Source organism: Micropterus dolomieu, linkage group LG19 (genome assembly GCF_021292245.1).
Source record: "Micropterus dolomieu isolate WLL.071019.BEF.003 ecotype Adirondacks linkage group LG19, ASM2129224v1, whole genome shotgun sequence".
Classification (NCBI taxonomy): domain Eukaryota; kingdom Metazoa; phylum Chordata; class Actinopteri; order Centrarchiformes; family Centrarchidae; genus Micropterus; species Micropterus dolomieu.
The window spans coordinates 31,654,553-31,668,223 of record NC_060168.1 but is presented as its reverse complement, the minus strand read 5'-3'; the positions used below and the strand labels follow the sequence as shown (position 1 = coordinate 31,668,223).

General features: G+C 40.3%; 1 long non-coding RNA gene across 1 annotated transcript; it reads left to right on the top strand.

Annotated features, from left to right (window-relative positions):
• Positions 1-8,062: 8,062 nt before the first annotated feature.
• LOC123957092 lies at positions 8,063-11,112 on the top strand. Its single transcript, XR_006821715.1, has 2 exons — positions 8,063-8,154; positions 10,861-11,112. It is a non-coding gene; the product is annotated as an uncharacterized LOC123957092 (long non-coding RNA).
• Positions 11,113-13,671: the final 2,559 nt, after the last annotated feature.

Below are 13,671 nucleotides of genomic sequence, written 5' to 3'. Positions count from 1 at the left end.
CTCACACCATAACCATGTCCTTTTTGTAACTAAACCTCACCGAAGCATTACCACAGCTGTGGGCGATCATAAAACAGTTTTATTTAGAGGACTTGGGCCCGCCAGCAGCAGAGCTCCTAAGGGGCTGAAATGAGGAGAATTTTCCAGAAATAAATAGTTTTTAAGTAGACTTCATGAGGAGTTCAGAAGGAAAATGGCATTGTTTTATTTTTAGTTTATTGAGTCATTTATTTTATTTGCCTCATCCACCTTAGCTCTATAAGCCCATACTGAAACTAGAAAGCTCATAGTGAAACCTTGATCCATAAGTATAGATTCACTTCACATGTTCTCAGCATACTGTGGAATTGGGATTTGAACAGCTGGCCATGGAAGTAAAACTTCAATAAACAAGCAGAAGGTAAAAAATAGACTTGCAGGTCTCCCAGAGTCAGTGAGCACTGATACATATGCAGAAATGGAAGAATATGTGTTCCACGAGGCGTCTATAATGATAGAGACTTACTTAACAATATGCCTGCGGTGTACATTGCCCTTAAGACAAACTTATAAGAAAAATAAATTACCACTGTCTGTATTTAGTCTGAGCTCATTAACTGCTGACATGCTGTACAGCCTACATATTCTGCATATAGGAAGTGAGTCACTGATTTCAGATGCACACACAAGCATGCACGACCAGTGTGTCAGTAGAATATATTACTATTATATTTCATATATTGACTCAGAAGCTGCTGTGTGACTGCAGGATTTGACTCCCTTTTGAAGAATACGGCTAAAAACAAGACAACACACACCCTGCAATGAAGGTGTGTGTGTGTGCGTGTGTGTGGAGCCGTGGATGTGTGTGTTTTTGCTTCATCAGACGAAAGACATTTTCTGTGAATCCATAAATATCTTCCATTTTGTGTTTTCCTGCCTTCGTTCTCTTTCATCCGCAGGATGCTGACATCAGGTTTTAATGAGCGCTCCGTTGTTATCATCATTAGCACTAATGCTTATTATTTGTTGTTGTGCCGTAAGACTATGTACAGCATTAAACTAGAGCGAGAGCAGAAGTGAGCGGCCAGTTTAAACAGGTCAGAGGACCTAAACTGCAGATTTCTATGTGAGAAGTGTCTTGGGACATCATATATATGTGTATAATGAACCTAAACAACCTTCACTTGTTATTTAGAAATAACTTTGTGCTTCTACAGCAGTGAAACAAACAGAAACTTGCTGTTGTTTTGTTTTGTTTTGTTTTCTCTGGGTTTATTTTCAACCGATTTCTGTGAGTTTCTGAATGAGTTTTGTTTCTGTTTAGTGTTTGAAGCCTCAGAGCGGCAGTGTGAGAATCTATAACTGATTTCCAGAAGACTCACTCAAAGTTGAGTTTGTACTGAACACGACATAAATATAAACATTTAAAATAAAATGTGGATATTTTCTGCTGATAATCTGTTTTCATATGTATTCAGTACAACATCAGGTGACTTCATTTAGATTTCCAATGTTTCCCAACGAAACACAGCACTGCTGGACTGCCGTTCAGCCAGGAAGTTACAAGTACTTTTAAATCAACAGTAATCCCGGCTCTCTGATTGGCTCTAATGTTGACAGAGGGCCCACAGGTCATCATACAGAGGCTCAGGGGTGTTTCCGGGCTCTTGAAACATTGGGGGCTAGGCCCAGCCCATCTTTCATATTGAGACAGGCTACATCATGAAGATTATTGCATATTAATAAGGAAAATATTTTTGATGTTGTTGTTGTTGAGTTATATTCAGGGCTACAGTCAAAATATTCAGGGCTAAATCCCTGGAAAAATGACCTAGCGACGCCGATTGAGAGGCTGATCTGTAAGTGGTGCTGTATGCTGAGGTATCCGGATGTATTCACACCACCAAATACATTACTTCCAGTTGTTTCTCCAGCTTACTGCCCATTGAATGAAACCTGAGAGCTGACAGGAAATGTGACACAAATGGGCGATGACATGCAACAAATGTCCACAAATGATGTTAGAATAACAGAATCAGCGTCTTAAGCCCTCTGCCTAATATATAGGACACCACACCTGATGTGCTGGGTACGTTTCTAACCGTCCGTTTGACAGCTTTTAGACCAGCCCAAACAAACTGAACCAATCGGGCTCAGGTGTGGACCAAACAGCTGGATGGAGACAACTTGAACAGATGGGTCTCTGTCCTGTTTCAAGCCAACTTTGTCCGGGCTTTATGATATCCGATATGTGACATCGGCATGGATTGAATATTTCAATTACTAATTTAAATGTAAGCTATCTTCCTGCTGATTGTGGCAATTCTCACGTAAGCAGACACCCATGAAGATTATTTTGTAACCACAGTAACACATATGAGCACACACGTATATGGAGATTTTCCTTTATATACCGAGGTTCCTCGTTGAAAAGTAAAACACAATGACCCTCTCTAATATCTGACATGTCTCTTTTTTTTTATCATAATAAATAATATCTTCATGAGCTATTTGTGACACCAGAGAAGATAAATAAGCACATCAGGTTAAAGTGCAACACAATGTGCTGTCAGTCACCAGAATTTGATTTCCCCTTGTGGGGTTAATGATAATCGGATGGTTCAGGATGAAATCGACAAAGCTAGCCAATGAATGAGTTAGCTTTCAGTCCATAAGACTTCATGTTTACTCTTTTTGGTTTGTTTGGAATAAGTTTGTGCGAACACCAAAGAACAAGAACTTTAAACCAACGGTGGATCATTGGTGTGTTTTTGGTCCAAACTGAGTGAACCAAACTTGACTTATAAAAGTGCTGATTTTTAATTGATGTTTCATAAGACTTTGAGGAAAGGTAAATTGCTTATGGCGGGCTTAGATTACATGAAGCTTGGGTCAATTTAATGCCAATTTAACTCAAGACATCAATTTAAATTGGTGTTGATATCATGCACAAATATGTCAGGATTTAAAAACTCACACTGTGCTCAGATGTCACCACTGTAGCATTTGACAGGCCTATTGGATGTAGCTGTACAAATGATTTATGCAGGCTGGTTATGGAAACAAGTACAAAGCTGATCTAGTGGATCCACGGTCGCTTCAGGATATCTCATTTGCTTAAAAAGGTCGATTCACTAAAAAGTCAAAAACTAATATTTTCTCACCTAATCCCACGGTGGTATATAAATATTTTCACTCCAGTTTTTCCAGTTGTGAGAAATCCATCTGAGGCTTTTGTTTCCGAAGGTAGAAAATACCAGTAGAGCTCCACAGTTTTGTGATGAAGGCAGGAGTCTCCAAACCCCAGCATGTAAAATTGAACCCATCTGCATGGCTCGATACTGTCCGTGGCACAGTGTTGTTTTTTGTGGTTTGGGTGAACTGATCTTTTAACACTGTGCCAACTGTGCAGTGGTTGAACATGCTGAAGGGAGAGAAGCTTATGTAGCTGCTCTTCTACCTGCCTGTACCTCTCCTCCCTCTTTGAGAGTGAAAGACTCCTTTTGTGTACCACCAAGTCGCTCTAAAAACTACAATACCAGGAGACATGTTTAATATTCCTCTCTGTACATCAGATATTTTCTTTTGCATGAAATCAGATATTTGCCCCGTTAATATTCTCCAGCTTCCATTATGCACTAAAAAAAAAAGAAAAAAAAAATTTATACTTTGACCAAGAAAATGATGCCTGGGAGGCATTTCACTACAGGGGCCACAGCCGCATTGAGGGGGCTGGGGCTGACAAAGAGCCACAGTGACCCCTACAGGACGGAGAGGGAAGGACTGCAGGGGGACATGGAGAGCTGAGGTGTATTAGAGACAGGAAACAGAGAGGAGAGGGGAGAAATATAAAAGAAGAAGAAGATGGGTAATAGTCTTCTTTTAGTAAAATATAGAGAGAGATAATGAAAAGTGGAATGAAAAAAAACAAAAGGAAAAAAGAAGATAGAGGTGAATAATTCAGAGATGAACAAGGTTGGGAGCAATTGTGATAATTTACTCCCCCCACTGAACTGAATTAGGCTGATTCATTTTGATTTAATTTGTTGACCTCAACATTGAAAATTAGCATTTACAAGCTGTGGTCCTCAAATGTCCCCCCCCCCCCCCACACACACACAACCCCACCAGTAAACCATTACCATTTTACCATTACCAGTTTGTAAGCAATTAAACAATTAGAGCCCCTCCGGCTACCTTAACAGTGAACCCAACAGCAAGAGTTGTGTCCTATTTCCTTGACTTTGGTTTTGTCTGATGTGTCACAACTTGTTCATTTCATCCCTATAGAAATCTGTCCATCTGCTTAATATGTTTTTTGACTTTCTGAATAAATCAGAATCTTTTATAGGCTTGCTAGTGTGAATGCACCTTGTTTCCTTATTCAACTTAGCTGCTCCACAATTATACCACTGGACATGGTGTGCCCCCCTGACAAAAACAAGAACAACTTGTATCCACAGATATAGATATATACTGTATGTAGATTCACTGTCGCTACCATAGATTGATAGAACCACAAGGAACTACCAAGGGTGACTTGAAAGTACCACCATCACATCACTCATGAAGATACATAAAGTAGAACATAGATACAAATTTGCACTACAGAAGAAAACATTTAAAATAACAAAATTAAAATTCATGACATGCATTTTCTTAGAGAAAACAAGGAAACAGTAAAAGTGAGAGCAACTTCATTTAAAGTATTAAATACGGATACTTTTGAATAATCCAAAAGAGATTATGGATTTAACATGAGATATTAAATCATTCCAATTGAAGGAAGAGAAGAAGAAACAAAGCAGAGGTGATCGGGGTGTCTTGATAATTACAGTGAGGTATATAGCTGTAAAGGACTGTTTCATTAAGTGGGTAAGTAAGTGAATGTTATTAAAAATGAATGCAAATCAATGACATGAAACTTGACAAATGGCACCCCAGTATTGTAACACATAAAGAGTGAAAAGATCCACGTAGAGAGGATGTTGGGTGGGTGGATGGGACAAACGCAGGACTTTAGTACAGTGTAAAACACTGACTGGTTTGTTTCCAGTATGAAACTAATAGTCAAGCCGCTTAGGCGTGATACCAGGCTGCAAATGGTATGAAATACAAACATCAGCGCACAACAAAATGATTGAATCAAATATAATATATAAGGATCATATTCAACAAGGAAAAAGGAAAAGTATTATGTTTAAACAGGTTTCATTTTTTACATTTTATACTTTCCACAATAACTAGATTTTTATTTGATATTCGTCCCAAACACACTAAATATCAGTTCAAGAATCCCACCTGTAACTACCATTTTCATGTAACTTGTAGTTTTCAAGCCTATACTCTGGTTAAAAACCACACTAAATGCAAATCTCCTGGTGTCACTTTTGTACACACTGGTAACTTTTAAACCTCTCTTCTACAGCTGGATCAAAGACAAATCTGATTATGCAAAAACATCTCATCACCATGTCCTTTCTTTGCTTCCATCACTCTGTTTTATATCTGCATTTCTGTAAATAATAAAGTCCAATCGCAATAAACTCCAGTGACCCGTGGCAGTAAATAACAGTTACATAATGTGTCTCTTGTTTCAGCAGGTCTGAGAGAAACTGCGTCTAAGACAGCATGATTATGCAGGTCAGTTTTATAAAAAGACGAATATACAATGGCAATTATGTAATCAGCGGATCAAATGCAGAACAAAAGATAACGGGACAGAGGGTGAAGCACGTAGGCAAGGAGGAAGAACTCTGCGTTTACTGTACATCTGTGTGTATGTGTGTCGATGAGTTTATTCAGTTCTCCCAAATGCTTCTCTTCACTTCTTAAACAATGATTACTCAAAGTTTGCTTATGTTTATTGATGAAATTGTTATATATTACAAATACAACATATCAGACTTTGTTGGGATATAAAGAAGAATTTGGTGACTTATTTCCACCGTTGTCCCCAGTCCACCAACCTTTATCAAGATGGAGACAGGCAAAAGCTCAAAGAAAGGAAACTAGTTAATGAAAACTGGAAAATATTTAAATTATTAAAACAGAAAAAAACTCTCACATCAAACACATCTTGATCGGTACATCCTGTGCTTTCATTTCATATAAAGGTATCCAGAGCGACCCACTGTGGGCGCCCGAAATTCAAGGCAATTCTGAAATGTGTGGTAGTTGATGGCAGAGCCTTCACAGATTCCACAACAAAACTGAAGCATATTTTCTGGACAGGAATAGAGGAAAGGAGAAAAAAAAGAAGAGAACAAATTGCTTAAATTGTAAAGGTATATAAAAAAGGGAAAATGTGCACAGAAGAACTTATTTTCCAGTGCTGGACAGGAGAGTATTTCTACAAACAAAAAAATTAAGAGAATGTCAGCAACTCTTTCAGTCAGACAGTTTTCAGGGTTTGGGCAAAATTATTTATTTCCAATGAAGATAAATTCTAATACTATAGCATGCAGTGATATTTATTCCAGGATCAGACTTCACAATTACCCAGATTAGGTGATCAGAGTCATAAGTACTTGCTGTGATTTGGCGGAGAGACACGACAGACTACACGTTGGACCCCGACCGATCACAGCTTAACATCTTTCACAAACAATACACGCTGCTCGCAAATGTTGGACGGCTGTCTCTTGCAAATTGCAGTTACATTCGTGAGCCCTAGTTACCTGTTTTGTAGCCTCAGCCCAATCCTCCACCTTTGGGATGAACTGGAACACTGACTGAGAGCCAGACCTGATCACCAACATCAGTGTTGGACCTCACTAATGAAACTTGTGTCTGAGTGGGAGAAAATTCCTGCATCAAGGAAAGCAAGAGTGGAGGCTGCAGCAGCATGTTAACGCCCATAGCTTGAGAATAACATGTTCAAACACAACATATGGGTGTTGTGCTCGAGTGTCTACATACTTTTGGCCATATAGTGCCTCACTGTTGAAGAAAATTCTCACCCTTTTTAGTTTCCAAAGCCAACACTATTTTCCTCTCCAGTGATAGTGAATTCAGAGTCCATTGCATTTGCGAACGAGCCGGAGAATCGTCAATCTGTCCTCCCCCGATGCTCCACCTGACAGTTTCCACCTGCTCGTAGTTCCAACACAAGCATCCTCCTACTTTAACGAGTTTCCACCTGACCGTTTCCTCCCTCCTGGCGTTTGTCGAGAGGTCGAGGGGTTGCCAACCCAGATGACCGGCGGGGCCCGCCAGAGCAGGTGTTTGGCCATATTGGCGCGGCCGTTAATTACCCACAGTCCCCCGCAACAACACGGGCACCGGGCAGGCACCATATTGCCGCCATATCGTCATGACAACACATCAAACAGACACGGAGGGGCCAGGAGTGTGGACTCGAGCCTGTGGTGGTGAATTTTCATGATGATGATTATGAATAGAGGGGGAAATAATTACAGCACAGCACTCGCCAAAACCTACTCCATCTGTCTGTGTGTGTGTATTTATGTGTGTGTGTGTGTGTGTGTGTGTGTGCGTCGAGGCAGGGTACCCAGAGCTTTGTGGTGAGCGCCACGCGATTCCATTCCAGATGAAATGGGATAGCAACACAATTATCTCAAGTCCAATTCTTTGAGGCCTATTGTGTCTGTAAACTGAGCCCTAGCAAAGGATTAATGTGTCTGCGGGGTTTAGAGAGGAGGGATGGAGGCTGGAGTGCTGGAGTGGTGGAGGGGGCGGGGAGCAGTGGAAAGCTGTTGCTTCATCTCTCTGGTGAATAGACTCTATGCTCTAACCATCAGTGAGGTGGAGAGAGGCGAAAGAGACGAGGCAGGAGGGAGGAATCAGAACTGGAGGCAGCAGGAGAAATGAAGGAGAGGGACCGGCCTTCGCCACCAAAAGAAAGAGAAGAAGAAGAAGACGAGGGGGAAAAAACACAGAGCCAAGAGAACAGAAAAACAGCCCATTTAAACCGACAAATAAAATGAGCGTAACAAACATAACGAGTTTTAACTACACCGCCCACCCAGAGAAAGCAGGGGGGAGTGGGGGGGTGGGAGAGTGAGAGACACACGGAAAAGAGAGAAAGAGAGAGTCATGACTATCACAACCATCACCACGGCAACAGATTGGCAAAACGCTGGCCGGTTCTCCCAGGATGCTCCGCTCACCTCATCTGGTATAATTTACCACCCCATGATGAAATGACGAGTAAGAGCCTGAATCTCCAGCTGAGAGACTTTTAGATCTCACTGAAACAACGTGTCTGCTGCTGCAGGAGGGGAACTTACAATCGCAGTAACAGGCATAGTATCGGTAGTAGCAGTGGTAGTACAGTATTGTAGCATCTGTAGTAGTAAGAGTTTACACAGGAGCAGCATAGAGGTAGCAGTAGCATTCCTACAAAAATGTATCTTTCCATCAACAGATAAACTGTATATTCATAAAAATGGCACCTGCAGTATGATAGTACGCGCTGCAGCCACCAATGTGCATTGTAGTAGAGGTAATTGTACTAGAAGTAGTAGCAGCAGCAGCAGTAGTAGTACAAGTTATACTAGTGAGTAGTTTTAGCTTCATCTATTTCATTTTGTTATACTTTTTTTTGTGTATCTCTCTTTTGTAGATTTATAATGCTTTGTGTTTCGTTTACGTATTTTCTTAATATCTTTCTGACCTTGAATTGCCTTGTTGAAAATTGCTATACTGATAAACTTGCCTTGCTTGGCCTAGTAGAAGTAGTAGCAGTAATTGTGGCAGCAATAGTAATAGAAGTAGTTCTGGTAAAGTGGTAGGAAGTGTAGTAGTAGTAATGGTAAAAATAGTATGAGTATTAGTGTTAATATCAGCAGCAGTAACAGCTGCAGAGAAGAATTAATAGTATCAGTGTTGGCGTTTTTTTGTTTTAACAGTAATCGAAGTAGTTTATTTATAATTACACAACACAAGGTTGTACAAGGAAATTAAAGGTTGTAGTCTCTTCACACATAGAACACAGATAATTAAATTTATATTAGAATATGGTAAAATAAACCAATATATACATTTATTTATAAACATATATACATACAGGCATACACCCAGGAAATAATTCTGCTGTGCATTTTTTAGTTTGCGTCTGTGAGAATGTAACAGTAACGAGACACTGATGATAATATTGCTGGAGTCTTACGCTCTGTCGGCTTGGAACATGGTCGTGTGCGTGATCCAGGATGTTGATGGAGCCAGTCTCTGTAAAGATGTAGGTACAACAATTACAAAAAAAGTTCCCGTCTCTTGGACAGTCCCATTTCATCCAGACCAGACATTTAGGAGTAGCCTTCAGTGCAAGCTGGGCCAACATGACACGTATCTTGGCACTCTGTCCTCTCCCCCGGTAGCATTAGTAGTAGTAGTAGTAGTAGTAGAAGTAGTAGTAGTATTACCAAAAAACTTGTCTATCTCTTATTGTTCATTGTTTCTTTTTGTAGCAGTTCAGCATATTTGATGAAGTTCATGTACTTCTAATGTGATGTATTACATATTACTGGTAGTGACAGTAGTGGTATTTGTAGCAGTAATAGTTTTACAGTAGTAGAACATTAGTAGCAGCAGTTTAGCAGTAGTGTGAAACATGCTGACTGGCAGTACCTCTGGTACCTGCCTCCTCCATTGACCACATGAACACCATTTGCTGGATCCAGTTCGGTGCTCTCAACCTGAAGGCTAAAGCGGCTCAACTTTTCTGTTGTTTTTGCAAGTTGTGAATTCAATAGCGGGAAAAATAATGCTTTGCCTAAAGTCAGAAATTTGACAAAACCAGACTCCAAATATATCTATCTATCTAGATATAAATATCTATATACCTATCTATCTATAGATAGATAGGTATATAGATATATGTGTATATATAGATAGATAGATATTTATATCTATAGATAGATATCTATATCTATCTATCTATAACCCATAACAAGAGTGCAGATTCTTTTTGGTATTTGTAAGAGAAGGCAGCCCCTTCGCCTTTTCAGAAATCAATCACACCACTGCCGCCCCTCCCTGCCAAAAACAAAACACAAAACTTTTCCATCCACACTTTACCATCCGACTTGACGCCCTAAGGCTGTTGTAACTCTGCTGGTTTGATGTTCTTTACACGGCACAACAACAACAACAACCTGCCTCTCTGTCGAATCAAACCCACAATGCACCTGCTGTAAGTCAGACCTCAGCACATTCACTCAGACGAGCCTGTAGGGAGGCGACATTTTGTTCCTGCATGATCAGTCTGCTGCTGAAGGACGTTCCCCTCAGGAAAAAAGAAAGGTTTTGATGATCTAAATAATATTATTCTCCTGTGTTTCTTCTAATTATGATATAATAAGTAAAAATTATGATTTACCAGCTCATATAGGGGTATCATCACATCTCCCTTCTTAAGCTTCCATCCCCCCTCTCCATCCCCTTATAGCAGAGAGAGTGAAGGGTCAGGCTTAGTTGAATATGTTAGTCTAGTCTGCCTGACTCATTGATCCTTTATCTGACTGAGGGTTGTGTAAGTCCTGACCATGGCTCTGAAATTTCAGTAGCCTAACTGGGCTCACAGATAAATCCATCTCTCCCTTCTTTCAGTTTCATCTTGGATCTACAATCTTCTCTAAACTATATACTATTAAAACTCACTTCCATACTATATTGTAGCCTATAGACTCCATAGAGTAGTGTCCCCTTTAAGATCGAAGTGACAGCAATGTATAGTTGCGGGGTGATCCCATCTGGCCGTCTCCCCTGTTAAAAATTAACAGTTCACCAACTGGTTACAGGTGACTACAGCGTGTGATCATTAATCAAATAATTTACAGAATAAGATGTGGAAACAACACTAAACACATCGCTCGAGCTGAACTGAACTGAAAACTGGACTTTCCTAATCCACAGGTGGCAATCTGTATCTGATCAAATCACACAGAGAGACAGGTGTACAGGTAACTGGCGTCCTGTCTGCTGTGTGTCAGTCATGTCTGCTGAGCTGCGGTTGAAGAATGAGCGGTGGCGCCCCACTGTCTTCGAGGAGAGCAGGATCAAAGGCTGCAGCAGAGAGCGAGTGTACTTTAAATGACACAGAGAGCGAGGCGGCGTTCACATCAGACAATAATCCACTGCTAAATAAATCCTATGAGCAGAAATCAATGAAGACTTTATGTGTCATTCATCCTTTTACAGTGACGACACTCTGCCAGGTTGCTCCACAAGCACACTACAAGCTTCAAAGACGTATTGGGTCTTCCCTAAAGCTGCAGACTCTGCTGTGGCTGGCGGCCCCTACAGGCTGGCATCTTGATTACAGTCAGAATACTGAAGTGTTAGAACAAACAGCATGAGCATTCAGGCGTAGTGGTAAGTAAAGAACCAGTCGCACTTACCCCCTTTGTGGTCAGTTTGAATTGCTGCTCTCTAATGCATCAAACGTCCTTCATTCCCAATGCAAGTGAAATTGTATTTGCATTTTTTGTCACTTTTATCATTACTGATACCATAGAGTTGCAAAGTGGGAGGAATTTTTTCAAGCGTCAAGGATCCTGTTAATTGTTTTCATAGTCAGTTGGAGCACTTAAAGGCTTGGGTGAACATAAGCTCTCCTGGTTAAATCATCTGTACAAAAGATAACTTGAAAATATGTGGTTCTTTCATAAATGTCAAAGGAAAACAAAGCTGTGCATAAACCGTTAAGTACAGAAGTTACCTACAACAAACATCCAATCAACAATCACTCTATTGTGTGCTCTGCCATTATCGAGCTTGAGATAAAGATTCGGACCAGCGTCCCTAGAAGCTGCAGCCATATTGGACCTTCATTACCAGTGCAGGACGTAGAGCCCTTTGCTGCAGAGGCAGAATGCAAAGGAGTGAGTGGGTGTATAGCATTTAACCTTCATGCAGGACACCAGAGTTCATGTCCCATCACAGACCTGATAGTAACACTGGCCTTTTTATTTACCATGACCTTTCCCTAATCTAAACCCTAACTTAACAATGTGATATCATGGAATGGCGTATAAATGGCACGCCACTTTTCCGCCACATTTCGGCATGCCATGTCAACGCAATTTTGACGCGTGTGTCATTTCTCGCTGTTCAGTCTCTATAGACCTTAGCAACACAAAGGAGGTTAACCCTATCTGTGCAGCTGTAGGGTTAACAGGGCGACCGGTTAGCAGTAAAGTAAATCGGGGGGGCTAGCTAGCTACTTATACTTTAACGTAGCTAATGTAACGTAACATAGCTAATGCTATGTAGCTAACGATGTAGCATGGTAACCTTAATGTAGCTAACGTAATGTAGCTAACGCTATGTAGCTAACGATGTAGCATGGTAACCTACATAACTTCAATAAAACCAAAAGCGAATGTTATGTAATTTGTTTCACAGAGGAACCGAACGCCGGTCTCCTGGGTTAGAGACTCACTTCCTGTCCACCGGACCACCACCTTAGTGTCAAACTTTCATGGCTATTTATATCCGAGACACGTGGATTTTACCTGTGACAGTAGGCGTAAAATGACATGCAGTTTATGCACAATAGAAGTCAAGGCAGTCTAAACAGCATGAAATGACACATGAAAACCAAAAAATGCGTTAGAATACCACGCCAAATGACTTAAGAAAACACCTTTTGATGACACCAGGCTGAACTTGACCATTGTTAATTTACCAGAATCTGTGCTAGCACAGATATTGAAGAAAGCACAAATTTTATGGATGTTAATTCCATGTAAAAAAAAAAAGAAAACACACCAAGAAAGTTCTAATTGAATGTCATCCAAGGTTTTATAGAATTGTCCAACATCTTGGTTTGTATCTGTGCTAGGGTTGACAGCTCACTGGTTGAAACTGATTCAACAATTTAAATTCGTTCAATTTCATTTTCTGCTCATTTTCTGCTCATTTTTGCTAATTCAAGTCTCTGACTAGCTCCTTCTCCATAGCATCAGCAGCTGAGGGTGTAATATTAAGGGCCATCTGACAAACCACACAAGTGAAACAAGCTGAAATAATAAAAAAAAACTGATGACTATAACCTAACTATACATAAAACAATAGTATAATTACAATGAGAAACATCAAGGAATGAATTAAGTAAAGACTTTTAAAATAAGAATTTACAGTAGGCAGTGAAAAAAACAAAGAATCCCGAATCACTTTGTTAACTGTGTCACTTTCATCAGGTACCTGTGTGTTACCTGCATGCATGTCATTTTATTTTGTCTAGCCTGTAGTAAAAATGTAAAGATTGTTTAGAGAAAAGGTCAGAGGGTCATTGAAATGGAAGTGTTCATCCTTTAAAGGATTATGAATGTGTACAGCAACTTCCATGACAATGTGGGCAAAAGCTCCAGAAAACAAAGTGACTACTTCCCACAGGCAACAAAAATGCAGAAAGTTGGTGGCCATGCTGAATTTCAGACAACATTATCTGTTGTCAGCCTGGATTTCAGGGGACGTAAGAACTCACACTTACAGATATTTATTGATCTCTGAGCTCCTGTGGTTTCCAAATTTACCAGAAGAAAAGTCTCTTGTGTTTTTAATGTCTGACCAGCAGAGTGAAAATTCGGACACAGAGGACATCCCTGCAATGGTTCTGGTGTGAAACGTGATTTGAATTTTCATGCTCACATTCATTAATGTAAGAGGGGATTCCTGCGGCCTGGCTCCCCATGTATGACTGGCTCCACTGTCATTAAATAT